The sequence below is a fragment of the Numida meleagris genome, chromosome 1 (assembly GCF_002078875.1).
Source record: "Numida meleagris isolate 19003 breed g44 Domestic line chromosome 1, NumMel1.0, whole genome shotgun sequence".
In the NCBI taxonomy this organism is placed as follows: Eukaryota; Metazoa; Chordata; class Aves; order Galliformes; family Numididae; genus Numida; species Numida meleagris.
In genome coordinates, this window is record NC_034409.1 from 87,779,366 (window position 1) to 87,796,415 (window position 17,050).

A 17,050-nucleotide genomic window follows, 5' to 3' on the forward strand; every position below is an offset into this window, starting at 1 on the left:
TCCGTGCAGCTGAAAGGTTGTAAGGACGAGAGTCAGCCACGGCCCACCCAAGGGCACACTGAATCTCCCTTCATTTAGTGCAGAGGGACCTCATGTTCCCAGCCGTGCTACATCCTGTGCAGGTTCATGCGGGAGAGCTGCCCCCTGAAGGCCTCTCAGCTGAGACAGATGGCAAAAGGAAGGGATTTTCTGCTTGATTGCTTCTTAATTTCCTCTCCATTATTTCAGACCCAATTGTGCAGTTGCCTGTAGAGCCAAGCATGCAGAGCCAGTCCTGTTCAGCTCCTTGGGATATGTTTTGCTTTTCACCTTGAGGGATGATGTCAGAGCACTGTGAGAAGTGTCACCCCAAACTCCAGAGTTTTAAAATAACCGAGAGGCCGATCACATTGCTTTTCTATTTCTTTGTTGAAGGGGCTGGAGCGTAAATCTAATCCTCTTTCCTTCACCCTTTCTTTGTAGCTGTTTCCAAGTACCATTAAATGTGATTTTGTTGGTTATGGACCTGCTCAGTCTTTTGTGGTGGTGTTGTGGAGGAAGTGATAATAAATTTTATACCACCTGGCAAAGGAAATCACTGTGTTTTGCAAATCCAAGGGAGCCTAAAAATGATCAAAGTGCAGTTGACCCAGTATCAACAGGATTCTGGCATTGATGGTATCTTGAATGAACAGTCATTATTCAGATCCTGGTTTGCAGTTTACTCATCAACAGTGTAAGTGTTCCGGAGACTTCCAAACTCCTCTCAGGTCTGCAATCAAAACAGTCTCTGTGAACCTGTTCTGTCTGCAGTTGGAATAACTCTAAGCAAGAGAGCAATATAGTTAACACATGTTGAAAAGTAGTCTCATTCATGGCTTGTGCATTCTTTCACTTTTCTTGCAGTTACTTTTTTATATCTTTTAAAACTCTCTCTTGCTCTTATATTGAGGATAATTGTATATAGTGTGCAAATTAGTGTATTAAGTGGATTGAATGAGGCCAGGGCTCTATTCCTAGCTATGCTTTTGTCATACAGTATGACTCTGAACATGGAACTTTTCCTTGGCTCCTCTGTATCCTCTCCCACTATTTGCCCTTGTGAAGTTCACCTGCAAGTTGTTTGGGAGCTCCGCTGCTGCAGTAACTGGGAATACTTTTCAAGGTTCTGGGGCATCAGCTCAGCCAAAAATGAATATTAGGGTCTTGTTAATTTTCCTTTCATGCTCTGAAAGAAACCTATTTGTTACTCATTTTTTTGCAGCACCCAGTGTGGGATTTGATCAAGGCACTTGGTCACACAGCACCAACCTGTTTTTTGGCAGCGCTAGATGTGGTATGCTGAGTCTTCTCTGTGGAGCTAACTTTGCTTATAAAATAAAGGATAAATTGCTTATTTCCCTTAACTGGAGCCCTTTTCTTGATCCAGGCTAAAAATAGACTTTTGCAGACAGATTGCTATTACGAATATTGTGTAACTGGATTAAAACACAGTAACAATTTCTAATGCACTTCTGGTTGGGACCAGAATTAAGGGAGAATTAAGTCCGTTGAAAATATATATACTACGTGTTTAAAACAAACAAGTATCAAGTCAAGTATCCTCTCCCTTTTGAAATTATTCTATTCCGGTAGTGTCAAAATTAAAAATTTCCACAACAAAACCAGTCTATTCTTCCAGAAAGTTTGATTTTAAAGAAAGCATTTTCCAGTAGAATAAATCCATAAGCATAGCGTTTTCTAGAGCTTTTATATGCACCTTAATTCTGTTGTAGTTTGTGCTCAAGTTGCCCATGGTACCAGATCCATGCAGCACTTGGCACAGGTGTGGCAGTCTCACTCAGACATTGCTTATTGTGTGCAGCTTTCCTGGGACTGCCATAAGAGTCCAAGGAAGAGACAGGGCTTCTCACGCAGTTTGTGCAGAATTGTTTTATAGGAACAGAAGTTTTTGTTAATGTGACCACATTGTATGTGTAAATGATCAGCTGAAGTCTTACAACAGAACGTGATCACCCTGTCACTAGAATAAAGCTACCTCCAGTTCAGTGTTGTTTGTTTGTTTGTTTGTTTTTGTGGCGGGAGCATACCCCTTTGTGGTTTGCAGAGCATCCTGATCCATAGTGGAGTGCTATGTAATTGATAGCTTGGGACTTGCAAGAAATGTGGTGATGGCTTTTAAGTGACAATAACTAGAAAGGTCTCTTTAAAACAAAACACTGGATATTTTAGCTGAAAGTTAGTTCAGAGTGGCTTAAGCTCTCAGATGTGCTTCACGGTGTTTTTTTAATTGTGGAGTGCTCAGGCTTCACGTGAAAGAAAATGGGAGGCTGTGGCTTAAGAAATGGATTATATTCTGCCACGTAGCTGAATCTCTGAACCTTTGAACTTTGTTACTTGGGCTGTTTGTTTCCCCTATGAGGATTAAGAACTTTTAAACAGGTCCAGTCAAAATGAGATGATGTGAAAGGGTGATTCTGCTGTTAGCGGTGAGTCTTGCTCCAGAGGTTGTCAGAAAGATCTTTATTTTCTCATTTCTTGCAAAACTGAAAGCATCCAAGAAGCAGGTTGAAGACAAACGAACTGCCAGAAATGTAAATATCAGGATGGAAGGGCAGAACCACAACTGATATAAATCTGTTTAAGCTTTATTGATTTCCAGCCCCCACTCCCCCTAACTGAGGATGTGGACCAATATATTTAACATCCATTAGTGGTATGTTTAAACAAAACTAAATAAGAGCTCAGAAACATGATTACAGTTTCTAAAATTTCAGACCCCTCTGCACTTTCTTATTTTTATGCATTTGATGCACCTCTGTTTTATTAATGCCCTTCCTGTGGTATTCTAATATACTTGAGGGTACTGCTGAAGAAGACAACAGCTGTCTTTTCAAAGTATTCAAATGAATCTGAACAGGTGCAGTACTTAACAGCGCTGCATATAACTACAAACAGCGTCCCTGTCGTACAGCTCAAAGGTTCAGATTTCTCAGAAGAATTATGATATTTGTTAACACTAAAATAATTTTTGTTCTTCGTTAAGCTATACTAAAGTTCATGTGTCTGCACAACAATGGCTGACAGGGAAGGTTCATAGAATCATAGAATTAGCTAGGTTGGAAAAGACCTACAAGATCACCTAGTCCAACCATCCACCTACCACCACCAACACCACTAAACCATGTCTCCCAACGCTATATCTAAATGTTTCTTGAACATCTCCAGGGACGGTGACTCAACCACCTCCCTGGGCAGCCCGTTCCAGCACCTGACCACTCTTTCAGAAAAGTAGTATTTCCTAATGTCCAGCCTAAATCTCCCCTGGCGCAACTTGAAGCCATTCCCCCTCGTCACTAGTTACAAGAGAGAAGAGGCTAACCCCCAGCTCACTACAACCTCTCTTCAGGTAGTTATAGAGAGCAATGAGGTCTCCCCTGAGCCTCCTCTTCTCCAGACTGAACAATCCCAGCTCCCTCAGCCGCTCCTCATAAGGCCTGTGCTCCAGACCCCTCACCAGCTTTGTCGCCCTCCTCTGAACACGCTCCAGGGCCTCATTGTCTTTTTTGCAGTGAGGGGCCCAAAACTGGACACAGTACTCGAGGTGGGGCCTCACTAGGGCTGAGTACAGAGGGAGAATGACTTCCCTACTCCTACTGGCAACACTATTTCTGATACAAGCCAGGATGCCATTGGCCTTCTTGGCCACCTGGGCACACTGCTGGCTCATGCTCAGCCGAGCGTCGACTAATACCCCTAGGTCCGTTTCCTCCATACAACTTTCCAGCCACTCTTCCCCAAGCCTGTAGCGTTGCCTGGGGTTGTTGCGGCCAAAGTGCAGGACCCGGCACTTGGTCTTGTTGAACCTCATCCTGTTAAGGTATCATTTGTCTGTTTAAGTCAGACAGAAGCATTGAAGGACACTTTTTGTGCTGTTGCTCAGAATTCATATGGAGTAGCTGTGATCTTCAAGCTGGTGTGAATGTTAGCTCTAGAACTTAAAATTCTAGTTAAACTACAGTTTTGAAAACTGGCTCTTAATTTTAGCTACCAAATGCATGCCTAGCCACCTGACATTCGGGATAGGAAGAGCTGAATGAAAATCAGATTGTTTTTACATGTATTGTACAGCTTATCATTTTTGATTGGCATTATGAATTAACTTAATCAGTGAATGGCTTTGCATATGTGGAGTTTGCCATGTGCAGTTAGGCATAGGTAAATGGCTGAGTTATGTTTCCTCTAAGTCAGCCTTGTTAAACTCCCATGGTTTCCAGTCAACTGTTTTTCTTGCCTCTCTGCATGAGGCTTTGCAGACAGAGATAATCTCTCAGAGGGAGAAGGAAACAACTAGATAGTGCTTTTCTAGTGTAAGAAATGGTATAAGTGAAAAGGGAGCATGAATTTAAAGGGATGGCAAAAACTGACGCATTACAGATTGGAAAAAAAAAAGATATTCTTTTGTGGTTGGAGGGGAAATTTAGCTGCAGGGCCTTCTGAGGATGAAGAAGCTGTGTGCAGAAAAACTATGGAGTAGAAAAGAAACCATGCACAGAACTTAGAAACCCGGACTACTAAGATAGGCTTGATATAAGTATAGAAGCCAGTCAAGGCTGATAAAGAAATTGATGCAGTGCACTGAGAGCAGATTTTTTATTTTTTGTATTCCTTATACTACGTATGGCAGTGACTGGATTTTCTTACAGTCTCTGCATCCATTTGTGTCAAGTATTACGTTCCTCCAAACAGGAGAACTATAAACCTAGCCTGCAAGCAGATCTGCATGTTTGAGAAAAAAAACATATGCTTAAATAACAGGGTGGACCTGGGGATCAGCAAAGGTCCTGAAGATTCTGATGGATGGGATTTCAGGTACACATTTCAAAAACTAGAAAGATTTATGCTTGTAAAGTGAGCCAGAGAATTCAAGGTAGTGCTGTAGGAATTTCAGGGAGGCACAGGCCCAGGGGGTAAACTTCAGCTGCAGGATGTGCATTCAGCTGTATAACCTATCAGAAGTTATACTGGAGAGCTCAAATATGAGTAAACATGGCAAGAACTGTCAGATTTTATGCAGGGATTGGCTTTTAAAGTTGCTTTTTGCATTTAATTAGCGATTTGTAGTTCTCTAAGTCATGAGTTTTCAGACATTTTTCAAATGAATGTTACTAGAATCCCCCTGAAATTCTGAGATATGTATGTGTAAAATGCGTAGAAATTCTGAAAGAAACACTTGGCAAATGCTCTGCATTTTGGTTGACTGCGGAGCTGAGCAATGCGATTCACACAAGCAAAGGTCCATTAGTTGCCCTGGTTTCTTTTGAGATTCACTGCAGGTTTGAGTGTAATTTAGTAGAAGGTTCATCGTGTCCATTTTACAAGCACTTTTCTTTGTGTGTATCTGTTTACGTGATTAATACGGAATTAATCATTTAAAGTTAATTTGTGAGGCTTAAAATATTAAAATCAGCTAATTACTGTAAACATTTTATTTCTGTACTGCTATGCCTTTCTTCAATATGTGTCCAGATTTAGGAAATTATAACATTTAAATATATTTATTTAAAAGTACTAAGTGCATTGAGAATACGTGAATAAGTATTCATGTATTATAGACAAATAACTGGAATTATAACCTTGAACATTTCTCTTTATTGCAGGCTCTGTATGGGCTTTCCTAACACATCATTGTCATCAGTTCTCAAGTTGTCTCTCTGTAATGTCTCATTTGTCATTTTTCTCTCAGTTTCTCTGGTGCAGAAAAGAGCCAAGATATTCACAAATGCATGATGTGCTGGAGAGAAGATCTGTGGAGAAGGACCTGGGTGTCCTGCTGGACAACAGGTTGTCCATGAGCCAGCAGTGTGCTAACCGTGGACAAGAAGGCCAATGGTATCCTGGGGTGCATTAAGAAGAATTTGGCCAGCAGATTGAGGAAGGTGATTCTCCCCCTCTACTCTGCCCTGGTGAGGCCACATCCGGAATACTGTGTCCAGTTTTGAGCTTGCCAGTTGAAAAAGACAGGGATCGCCTAGAATAAGTCCAGCGGAGGGCAGCAAAGATGGTTAGGAGCCTGGAGCATCTCTCATATGAGGAAAGGCTGAGAGACCTGGGACTGTTCAGCCTGGAGTACTGAATGCTGAGGGGGATCTCATCGCTATTTATAAATATCTTAAGTGTGGGAGTCAAGTTGATGAGAGGCAGACTCTTTCTGGTGACAAGCAACAGCAGAACAAGGAACAGTAGGCAGAAAATGGAATACAGGAAGTTCCATACAAACACGAGGAAGATTTTCTTTGTTGTCAGAGTTCTGAGTGCTGGAACAGACTGCCCAGAGTCGTTGTGGAGTCTCTGTCTCTGGAGATACTCAAGACCCACCTGGATGCTTTCCTGTGCAACCTATTGTAGGCAACTGCTTTAGCAAGAGAGGCTGGACACAAGGATTTCTAGAGGTCCCTTCCAACCTGTACAGTTCTGTGATTTCATGATTCTTTGGTCATGGACATACTGTTGTCTTGCTACAAAACAACATTTTGTTAAAACAAGGGATGTCTGTGGTGAATCTCACGTATCTTTATCTTAAAAGTATGTCACGGACTAAGTAGTGCTAGTGCCAGTGCCTGCTATGTTATTAATGTTCCTCTAATTAGGCCAATCAGTTTTAATTAGTATACTGTCATGTAACAATCTCATAAAATACTTTGTGTAAGGAAATTGATCTGGCTCTAATGCTAATTAGTTTGCTAGACTCCCTACCCTATAAATGGGAATTGATTGCTTCTCTTCAACCCCTTCTTCCTTTTTCAGTAATTCTCCCATAAACCCTATAATTCTCTTCCTGTTTCTTTCATGTATTTTCTTTTTAGTGTCCCTGTGTCTCTCTCAATTATTCTACCCATTACTCCATCTCTAGTGCAGCCTGAAAAGAATGGGGTTTTATCACTTGTCAGAGTGAGCTTTCCTCAGTTAATTTTTTCCTCTCAGGAATTTGCCAGATCAGAGACCGTAAGCCTACGCACTGTCTCAGACTGAGAGCTGACAGGGTTAGGCCCAGGTCAGCCTGTGTGTAAATCAAAGCTAGTGAGGAGCTAAGACTGTGGATGGAATTGGAGATTTATCAAGACAGTAACATTAACATTACAAAAGAAGTATTTTATTGTCTTTCACGTGGGATTTGTTTATGAGTAGTAACTTGCACAAGAGTGAAATCATGAGGTTAAAAGTAGGTGAGCAAGCAGCAGTAAAATCAAATACTCTTCGCTACTCTTTAAAATTAGGATTAATTTTGTTAATTGTGAACAGAACAATAGTGCCTAAAAGTCTGAAAATTCTGGCTCTGTAAATTTATAGTTTAGTAAAGTTCAGTTATCTGCCTGGCCTTTAATATAAAGCAAATTAGCAGTCAAAATCCTGCTCAGTTTTGTGTTCTGTTTTCCAATTATCATACAAATCACCTCTTAGGATATTTATAGATGGAGGGAAAAAAGAACAATGAAATGAAAATGTAAAAAAGATTTGTTTTCCCTTAAATTATTTTGATACGTTGATTAAAAATGATGTAGAGTTACGTTACAGTGTATACCAGAGTGTGATTGGTGTTAACAGATCAAATATTGATGTGAACAGTCTGATGTGCCATGTTGGTGTTTCGAAGGCATGTTTCTGCCTATCTATCTCCAGTCTCCTCTCTTGTTATCAGATGACTCCACTGCATGACTGGTATTTCAGATTTAACTTTAAAGTCTGAAAATTACACCCCATGTAACACACACAGGAGTGCAAGGATATCTTTGTGGTGTCCAGGGGAGCACAAGAAATTCTTAGCTTGCTTTTGCTGAAAGGGTGATTATCTTGCTGTTACTGCCTGCAAAGGCAGTTATTTTAAACCTGGCTACATGGTTATATTATATTTGTACACAGATAAGTCTGTCTCAGATGGATCTTTTTAGTGCGTTAGAAACATGCACGGATGAGCCATGTCCACATGTTTCTGCTTTTGCCGTGCAGACCATGGGAATGAAGCAGGAGAGGAATGCCTGATTATTGAGTGATCAGTCATTGTCATTATAGTGACATTTGTCATGTTCAAAGGTGAAGTTTTCCATCTACTTCTTAATGAAATAAAAATCTAAAGATGATATAATTTGATGAATATGTCTGTGTCAGAGAAATACTCTGAGAGACATTATGTATGATGTCAGATTAAATTAGTAAATTGCAGAAAAATATAGGAAACATACACTTTCTTGGTCTTCAACTAATTCTTTGTTCATTAGAAGCATTTTTTAATATTCTAGCCTGCAGCTACCTACTTAGAAATATTGATGCTTCGTGTAGCTCTTTGACAATAACACAGTAGATTGTGTTTTTTTTGTGTCCATGTATGAATGTGCATTTTGTAACTTGGATTCATGAAAGAATTTTAGTCATTTTGAGAGGAAGAGTTCCTAATTCACATTTCCTCCTTGTTACATGATTTCTTTAGGCTCTTTATTTTACTGTATTAGAAAAATATTGCAAATGATATCAGAGATGGTTTTTAAGATGTGTATTCACTGACAACTGAAAATAAAGGAGTTATTTGAATGTGGTTAAAATAAATTTCTGTAATCCATAACAACAGATATGGTCGTAGCAGTGTTTCTCTAATAATTGCTCTTTCATCAGCATCACATTTCTTTTCAAGTTTCAGCGAAGCTGCTGAAGGAGCAATTCAGAAAAACCCTTTCTAGCATGACATGTCTGAGATAGTTGTTACTAAGTTGGTTTGGTAACATCAAGAACTTGATTTCCCCTCCATCAGGATCCTTGCAGGATTTGAAGGGTGGTTATCAATTCTCAGCATATTTCTCCTCTGGATATTCAAGTACCTTTAAGGTATATGCTGAAAATATGCTGTTCTTGTTAGTCTGTAAATTATGAGATGACACTAATGACAGGAAGTATAATGTCTCTGGTCTTAAAAGGGCAAGAGCATACTGAGAGGTTCCTTATTCATTGCTGAATGTGATGAAAGTTTCTCACACCCCATTTGTCCAGCGGAAGTTTGACTTAGCGAAAGACACAGACACATACATGAAACCTCTTAGCAATTATTGACAGCTAATTTTAACCTAGACAGCATTTTGACATGGGTTAAAACTTGGCTTCTTAAAAATGCAAATTTTTAAACCTTTGAAAATTGTTTGCATTTAAGTCACCACGGCTTGTTGTAGACCTTGGACCATGTCTCAGAAGTATAGATGACAGTAGGTCTCTCAGCCCGGTGCCAGTCAAGGTGACAGTGTGTCACTTCTCTGCAGTTTCCTCTGGTTTGACTGCTGACTGCTTCTCCTCCTCCTGAACCCCACTGCAGCAGGTGCTACTGCACACTCCCCACCACCTGAATGTGTTTCATCCCAGAGATGTTTCAGTGCTGGGGGATATTACCAAGAAACGTCAGATTTTGCCAGCTATTGCTAAATGTGACTCTCTCATCTGTGTGAAAAAAAAAAAAAAAGTGTTAAACTTGGATACCAAATGTATGGTAACTGTCAGCAAATTTTGATTTTGACCACAGGTTACCATTAAAAATATTTTCTGTTCTGTGCAGTATGAGGCTTAATGAAATATTTGTTCAAAGAGTCTGAGGTTCCTCAAATGAAAGGAGATGTAGTATGAATATATTAGTATAATTTGGATACATGAACCTCTGAAATTCTCCAGTGGTCAGGAGTCAAAAATGGCTTTTGAAAGTATTTTCCTCAGGGCCTGCAGGGAGATCATAGATGTCACCAGAGCATTCCTGGATTGCACAGAAACTGTAATAAGTATGCGGTCTCTGTAGCCGGCACATGCTTCCTTACTTGGATTTACCCAGGCTGACCTTTGGCATCTTCTGAATCCTGGTCTGGGACCCTACTTAGAGGTCATGGGCCAGCCTCCCTTCAAGGGGAAAGGATAGCATTTTTTTTCTGGCCTTGTGCTCATGTTATCTTTTTTTATCCTCTTTTCTTTATATCATCTTCTAGTTTCGCTAGTGAAACAGTTTCCACAGATGCACCCATGAGGTCCATGTAGTGTAGGAGCAAAGCCATAGATTTGTGTAATTTCTCATGCTAATTAAAAAGAGCAAAAAGAGCAAAGGTGGAAAGGACTAAGAAAGGGTAGCCTCCTGCCTACAGATGCAAAATATATACACATACACATAAAATATATGTCTATGCTAACACTTTTTTAATGAAAGCATATCAAAACAGAGAAAACATCCTCTTTTTTTTTACTAGAAAAATATTGTGCTATTCTGAATTTTAAGGTACTCAGAGCTTGTGAGGTATTTGTTACTAGCTAAATATTCTAAGCTGCACAGTAGTTTGGTTTTTCACAAATATTTGAAAACGTCTTATGGCAAAATATACTGGGTTCTCAGCTTGAGTATTGTACACTTCTGTTGTTTGTTTGTTTTTTTCTCAAAAATACCTAATTCACTTAAGACCCTTTTAAATAAGGAATGAGCAAATGATGAAGTGAAATGGAGAACATATTGATCTAGAGCATTTTTGCCCCAAATATGTCAGAATAATGAGGAGGAAAGAAAAAGGAGGGAGAGAGAGAACCACAACTCAGGCTAATGCTCAACAGTGCTGATGCTGTGACAAAGATATGGTGACTGACTCTTTGAATACAGGTGTTAGATTGAGGAGGGTACTAAATTCCATTAGTTTGAAAATAACCTGTGAGTATAATGTGCCTGAAGCTCTTTTTAGCTTCAGATTGACTGCTGATAGTATTTTCTATATATACCCTCAATATCTGTCTAATCTTTGTATCTGATGGATATAACAAAAATGTCACTGCTAGACAGCAGAAAATGCTGTATCTCCTGACTGTAGTGTCATTAAGGGGTCATATTTAGAGTTATGATATAGCTGTGAACTGTGACTCTAACAGAATTTAAAGGACTTGTGCAGAATGGCAAACGATAGAACAGCTGAGTGCAAATTATTATGATGCTGCCTATTATGCCTATTATTATGTACTGCCTATTATGTCTGGCTGGGTCATTCTTGATGTCATAACTCTACAATTTGAGAAATATTTATAAGCTTTGAGTTCAAACAGCAAAACAGAGCAGACCAATCCCATATTTGAGTATCCATTGGAACATATAAGTGCTGGGGGAGAAGGGGTGGAGGGTCCTCTGTGCGGTAGGGCTAACACTGCCTGAGATCCATCCACTATCTGTGTTCAGATCGTGCCTTGAAATGAGATATAAATGCCAGTGTTATAGAAAGAAATGGGAGATAGGGGAAAACTGTCTTAAAAACAGCATCTGAACAAATGGGGATAAGATAGCTACTTCATTTTGGAGAGAAGTACATTTTTGTTTCTCCGACTGCAGGAGGAAGCTCAGTTGCTCAAGTATGGAGGAGAATGGCTTATAAAAGAAAGGGGCAAATGGGATTCAGTTATGCTTTGGAAAAGTGCAAAACGTTTGTATTGTTACATCAGTGGGGACACCAGGGAGCAAACGCATTGCTCTGCTCTGTTGCTGACTTTATTTCATCCTTTCTTCAATAAGAACAAATTGCTGTTAGAAGCAATATTGGTAGTTGCTCTAGCTGGTATATAAAATGGCTTTACTTTTTTCAGTTTTTATTCCAGTTGAGCTAGTTTAGTGGTAGTACTGATAAAGGCCTTGACAAAAGGAAATAGGAAACTGTGGGGGCAGGCTGAGACCGTATCTAGCTGGGAATTGACCTCCAGGCTCCAGGGCAGTTGCGCAGCACAGATGGCATTTCCCATCTGAAATCACCCGCTGTGGAACAAGGATCTAAGAGACACATTCCATAGCATCTAGTTTATGCCTTAATTTCTTTTCTTGGTTTCCCAGAGAAGGAAAAAATTATGTTTAGTGAGTATAGATACTGAGTTAACAAGAAGGAGAATCTTAGGTTATAATTCTGCTCTGCAGCAATTTTTTTCTGTAGTTTTGGCGTCGTTTCTTTCCCTTGGCTGCATATTCTGGTCTCTAGGATGCAGCATGCTCTGTGTCAGTCAAGTTAGCTTCCTATGGGCTGTCCTTTTAAAGACAACAAGAAAATGCTCTTTGATTGAGAAATAAAATCCTGCCTAAGAGTTGTCTTTTCAGCCCAGGTCATTTAATTAACCTGATTTAAAACAGGTTGTAGCAGCACAACTCAAGAAGTAATTCAGTGCTGAATAGGTCCAGGAATAAGTAGCAAGGGCAAATTAGTCTTAATTAAGGCTAATTTAGACTTAAGACTTGTCTTATTACTGCAGCTCCTGTATCGTGAAACTTCAGTCTCAAAGGTCACATTTCTGATCAGCCAAGTAAGGTTTGGTATAAAAATTAGGGCTAGTGCATTGCTTCATAAAGACACAAAACTGCTTGAAGAGGTAATTTGGAAATTATCATTAGCACAAAGGGATACTACCAAGATACTCCAGGTTGCTTGAGTTACCTGCAGTTTAATTTGAGCTGACCCAACTGACGGATATTCCTGACAGAAAACTGGCAGTGAAGAGCTTTTTTCAATCCACCATGAGGTGCCATTAAATCAGAGTTTTATGATAGTGACAGAGGAACATGAGGAACAGGTCACTGGTAGCTTCTGTAACTTTATCATGAGTTGAATGAAGAAGACTCCACTGAGTCCTGCAAGACCAATGTCCTCCATGAACACTGTGCTTACACAACGTTAAGGAAAGACAGCAGTTTCCCAGGTATGGCTCATTGCATCTCAGTTGAATGACTTTCTCTTACTGTATTCTAAATTATCTTCATGTCTCTAATGAGACAAAGAAAGTGAATAGGGTAGCAATTTTTCTCTGTGCTTGCATAATTTACTCTCATTCAGAATGCTCTTTTTGTATTCCCATCCTCTTCATTGTTGCTGTTCTGGATTTATTCAGTTCAGTCTTTTATTTAATCAGGTACACTCATCCTTGCAGATTTTTATTTTTATATCAAGATAGCCTCACTCACATTGTAATCAAACCTTCACTGAATTTGTCATTTGTAGAATGTTAAAAGCAAAGATGACTGTGATTGGTCTCTCTCTCTATATATTAATGTTTTAGTTAGAAATTCAGATTTCACTATGCCTTTATAGTTAGGACATGGAAGCATAACGTAGCTGAATTCTTGTGTGTTTGTATTTCGTGATAGGGAAAAAAATAACAGAAGTTTTGTGCAGCTCTCTTCCAGTAAACTTCATGCAAATAAATTAAAATGTTTGCATGCTAGCCTTCTGACTGCCCCAAAAATGATAAATACCCAGAGTACTGGCAATAAAATGTCAAAGTTATAAAGGACATTACTACTACGAAAACATGCATTTGGAAGAGTAGTATAAATTATCTCTTTGTGGTAATAATTTGAAAAAGAGACTGCATCTATTACTATGTTGAAATAACATCTTTGTCTTAATATTCACCAGACAATTTTTTTTTTTTTTTTTTTTTGCCTTCTAGTAAGACAGAACGTTAAAAGCAATTCTATTTTCAGAGGGGGATGTTATTACTAGTCTACATTTTCAATTAGTGCTGGAATGTGAGATATATGTACAAAATCACATATTCACATGTTTATACACACATATGTCATATATATCTAGAAAGAGAAAAAAAGAGAGCCTGGTCTAGAACTGATGTAACTTGGAGGCTGACATTATCTTCAACTGCATAAAGATGTAGATTTCTTTGAACGTAGCCTTACAACTTTTCTAACATTTAAATAATGTCACCGCTTCAGTGCTTTGTATATGGCTGTCGTTAAATAGAATCTTGTATATTTTGCAGCTGTCCTCTCTCTTTGTCTTTGAATGGTGGTAAACCCCTTGCTGAAATGCAAGTATATGCCCTTGTGTACATTCCTTTGCAGGCAGCTTTGTAAAGATGTATCTGAAAGCCTTGCCTGGGAAGGGGCCCTACTGCAGATGCTCAGTATTTAGGGCCAGAGAGATTGAAACCTAAACCAGGGGAGATGGCTTCCGTTTTTACAATGAGCTTGATATGCATGAACATCCGAGCGTAACTTAAATTCATCTTCAGCTTCATTGCAGGGGCAGCAGAGAGTGGTTTGAGCCCTTTGGTTGCAAAAATTGTGAATCTCAGCAGATTATATAAAATTGATGGTTTTGTGCATCAACGCTCTCATGCTTGAGCAAAAGCTTAAACATCCTGTTGTTTGACAGTACCTAGTAGCCCCTTTTCCTCATATGAATGAGGTCCCCCATTATTAAAACATTTGCTTTGCTTTATTTCTGTCTTTGTTTCATTTTCCAGCTTTAGATTTATGAGCCATTGTAAGCTTTTCTGACTGCTCCTGAAAAGGATTCATGTCTGCTTGTGCTCACAGCATTCAACAAATCATTCATTTCACAATGTTCATTTTTTTCACTAGACGGTTATTCTTCATTTTTTTGGAGCATCCCTCACACATCACTGCAGTTATTTGTAGGATTTTGGACACCATTTTCAAACAAGGGGAAATTATTTTATTTTTATTTGTTTTGGAAGGTAGGTTCAGTCAGTTCTAGTTCAGTTTTCTTTGTCACTGCAGCATTAAAAGCTGTGAAGGCCACCTGCATGGTAAAATGAAGGCCAATTTTCAGGTTTTGTTTTTTGGAAAAGTTGATTTTTGCCTTGAGGAAGGAGAATGGACTAACTGACCTAGTGATGTCCCTAACAGGTCTATTTTCTGATTCTTTTTAGGTGAATTTTCATGTAGAAAAGTACATTTTATTTTTATGTCAGATTCTTGGGATTCAGCTTGGAATTATTTGCAGTTTAGCCAGATGACTTGCGTTTTGTTTCATGGTGAAGCTCCTCCTTTGGATGGAGGCGCTGGTTGTGAGGCAGTGGTATTTCAGCAGTGCCAGATGATAGTGACAAATGGTTGCATTTGAAATATCACTTAGGTAGAAAAGATCTGCACTTTTTTTTTTTTTTTTTTTTTTTTTTTTAGAGAAATCGCAGCTAGTCTTCAGTTTTTCCCCCAGGCACATCTCTGTCTACATTTGAGAAGACCATAGCCTTTCCTGAGCTGATCTGTCACCTTGGAAGACGGGAGACCCCAGGAGAGATAAACGTCTCAGGAGACTCCTACCTATTTAGTATTCCTTCTTATCTCTAAGTTAATAGCCAGACAAAATTACCTTGTGTTTTCTTTGAAGCAGGCTCATGACAGTTTTCCTCTTCGGTCTCTCGGATGTGGCTTGATTGCTGATCTTGGTGTGTTCTTTAGGAAAATGACATCTCTGGCAGTGGGTAAAAGAGCAGTCTCCTGCCCTCATCAGTGCCCGGGGCCAAATGCCTAGGGAAAGGTGCAAAAGAAACAAATCGTGTCTTTCCCTTGACATCTCTCCTAATTTTCACCAAGCAGCAGAAATTAATGTTTCATTTCCATTTTCTTTCAGCAGCCCACAGTGAAATTCAGAGCTGATGTTCATGTTGGTTTCATCACTGTTATGATGTTATTTCCAAAAACCCCTTTAAAATATTTGGTTTTGTGATTTCTAATTGCAATGCCTATGGATGTTAGTTTGGTAGTGTAAATACCAGAAGTTTGGAATAACAAAATCTATCTCAGCTCCCCACAGCATTAGCTTGTTTTTTGTTATATGCCCTTTGGAACTGTGTTTGGGGGATATCTTTTTTAAAAAGACTTTCTTGAGTGAGTCTCTACATCTTGTTATACGAAATTTCTTGATGCTGATCTTGTACCTTTTCTGGTTTTGATTTCATGCAATCCTCATTGCAACCCTTTCCTTTTCCTGTGCTTACAGGTAAACAGGTATCGTGTCCCAACAGGGGTTATCAAACTAATTCAATATGTTTTCAGTTTTCTCTTAAACTGCTCATTTTTAACTCTGTTTAATTGCACACTGGGAATCTGTTCTGTCACCCACTTCAGATCTCCTGTGCAAAAGGACCCAGAAGTCAATGCAGTGTCTTACACCTGAGTTCACGGCTGTCCCCTAGGGAGCCCTGGAGTGCTGTGCATTCACAAGCAGGTCTGCAGAGTTCAAGACTTATCCAAAGGGTGCAGATGTCTTCCTGGGCATCTGAGCTGTGTCCAGTATCTCCTGATACTTTTCTTCCCTTCCTTTAACGACCAGTAGTTGCATTGCTATTACTATCCCAGATCCCTTTTTTTCTCTTCTTTTAAGCAAAGCCACCTTACTCTTGTGCTGTATACTTTCCTTTTGTTTCAAATCTGCCTTTTAAAAATTACTTTTTTTCAGAATATGTAGTGTTTTATTCTTGGCACACAATATCTTATTTTTCAGCAACAAAGATGCCCTAGTTTTCAGTATCACCTGGAAATGTAATTAATGGGGTCTTACACTTTTTCCACATCCTTCAAATGACATTCTGAAGCTGTTTCTGCAGGGAGAGTTGGTGAATATATTCTTGCCACTAGATATCCTATTATTTAACAGTTAATTTTCACTTACAGTTCTTAGGGCAATTCTTAGTTTGAGGCTTAAGTTTGCTTGAAATAACCTTTTACTAAAGGTTTTGTGACATCAGTGAGGGAAAGAATAATCATATCCTTTTCACGTCTATTCCAGCTAATTTTACTGTTCCCTCCTCTGAGTTCTCCTTACTGTGTTCTGATGAACTTCCCCTCAGGTGTTGAAAACCATCCGTGGCTTACTCCTGCATCTCTGATCTGTGCTGCACTTTCCATGTGCCTCCATAGCTCACTGTAAAGCCAAAGACAAAGATGAAGAAAAGGAGTAGCTGCCTAAGATGTGGCAGTTCCAAGTTCTGCTATATCCATGGGAATAATGACCTTGGAAAGGCTGCCTGTGTTTTTATCTGATTCTGAATGTTGCAGCTGGGTGATGTTTTTGGTACCAAATGAACCAGTAAGGTGCTTCTTTTCAGTGAGACTTTGCAAGCTCTATTAATCCCACTTTTAGAGGCAGAAATTTATAAATCTTCCAGGCCATATGTTAAGCTTACAGCCTCATTTGTTATCACTCACAACAGGTCTGTTTAATATTCTGTTACTATATATATGTTACTGACATATGTGAAAACTGCTATTGCTGGAAAT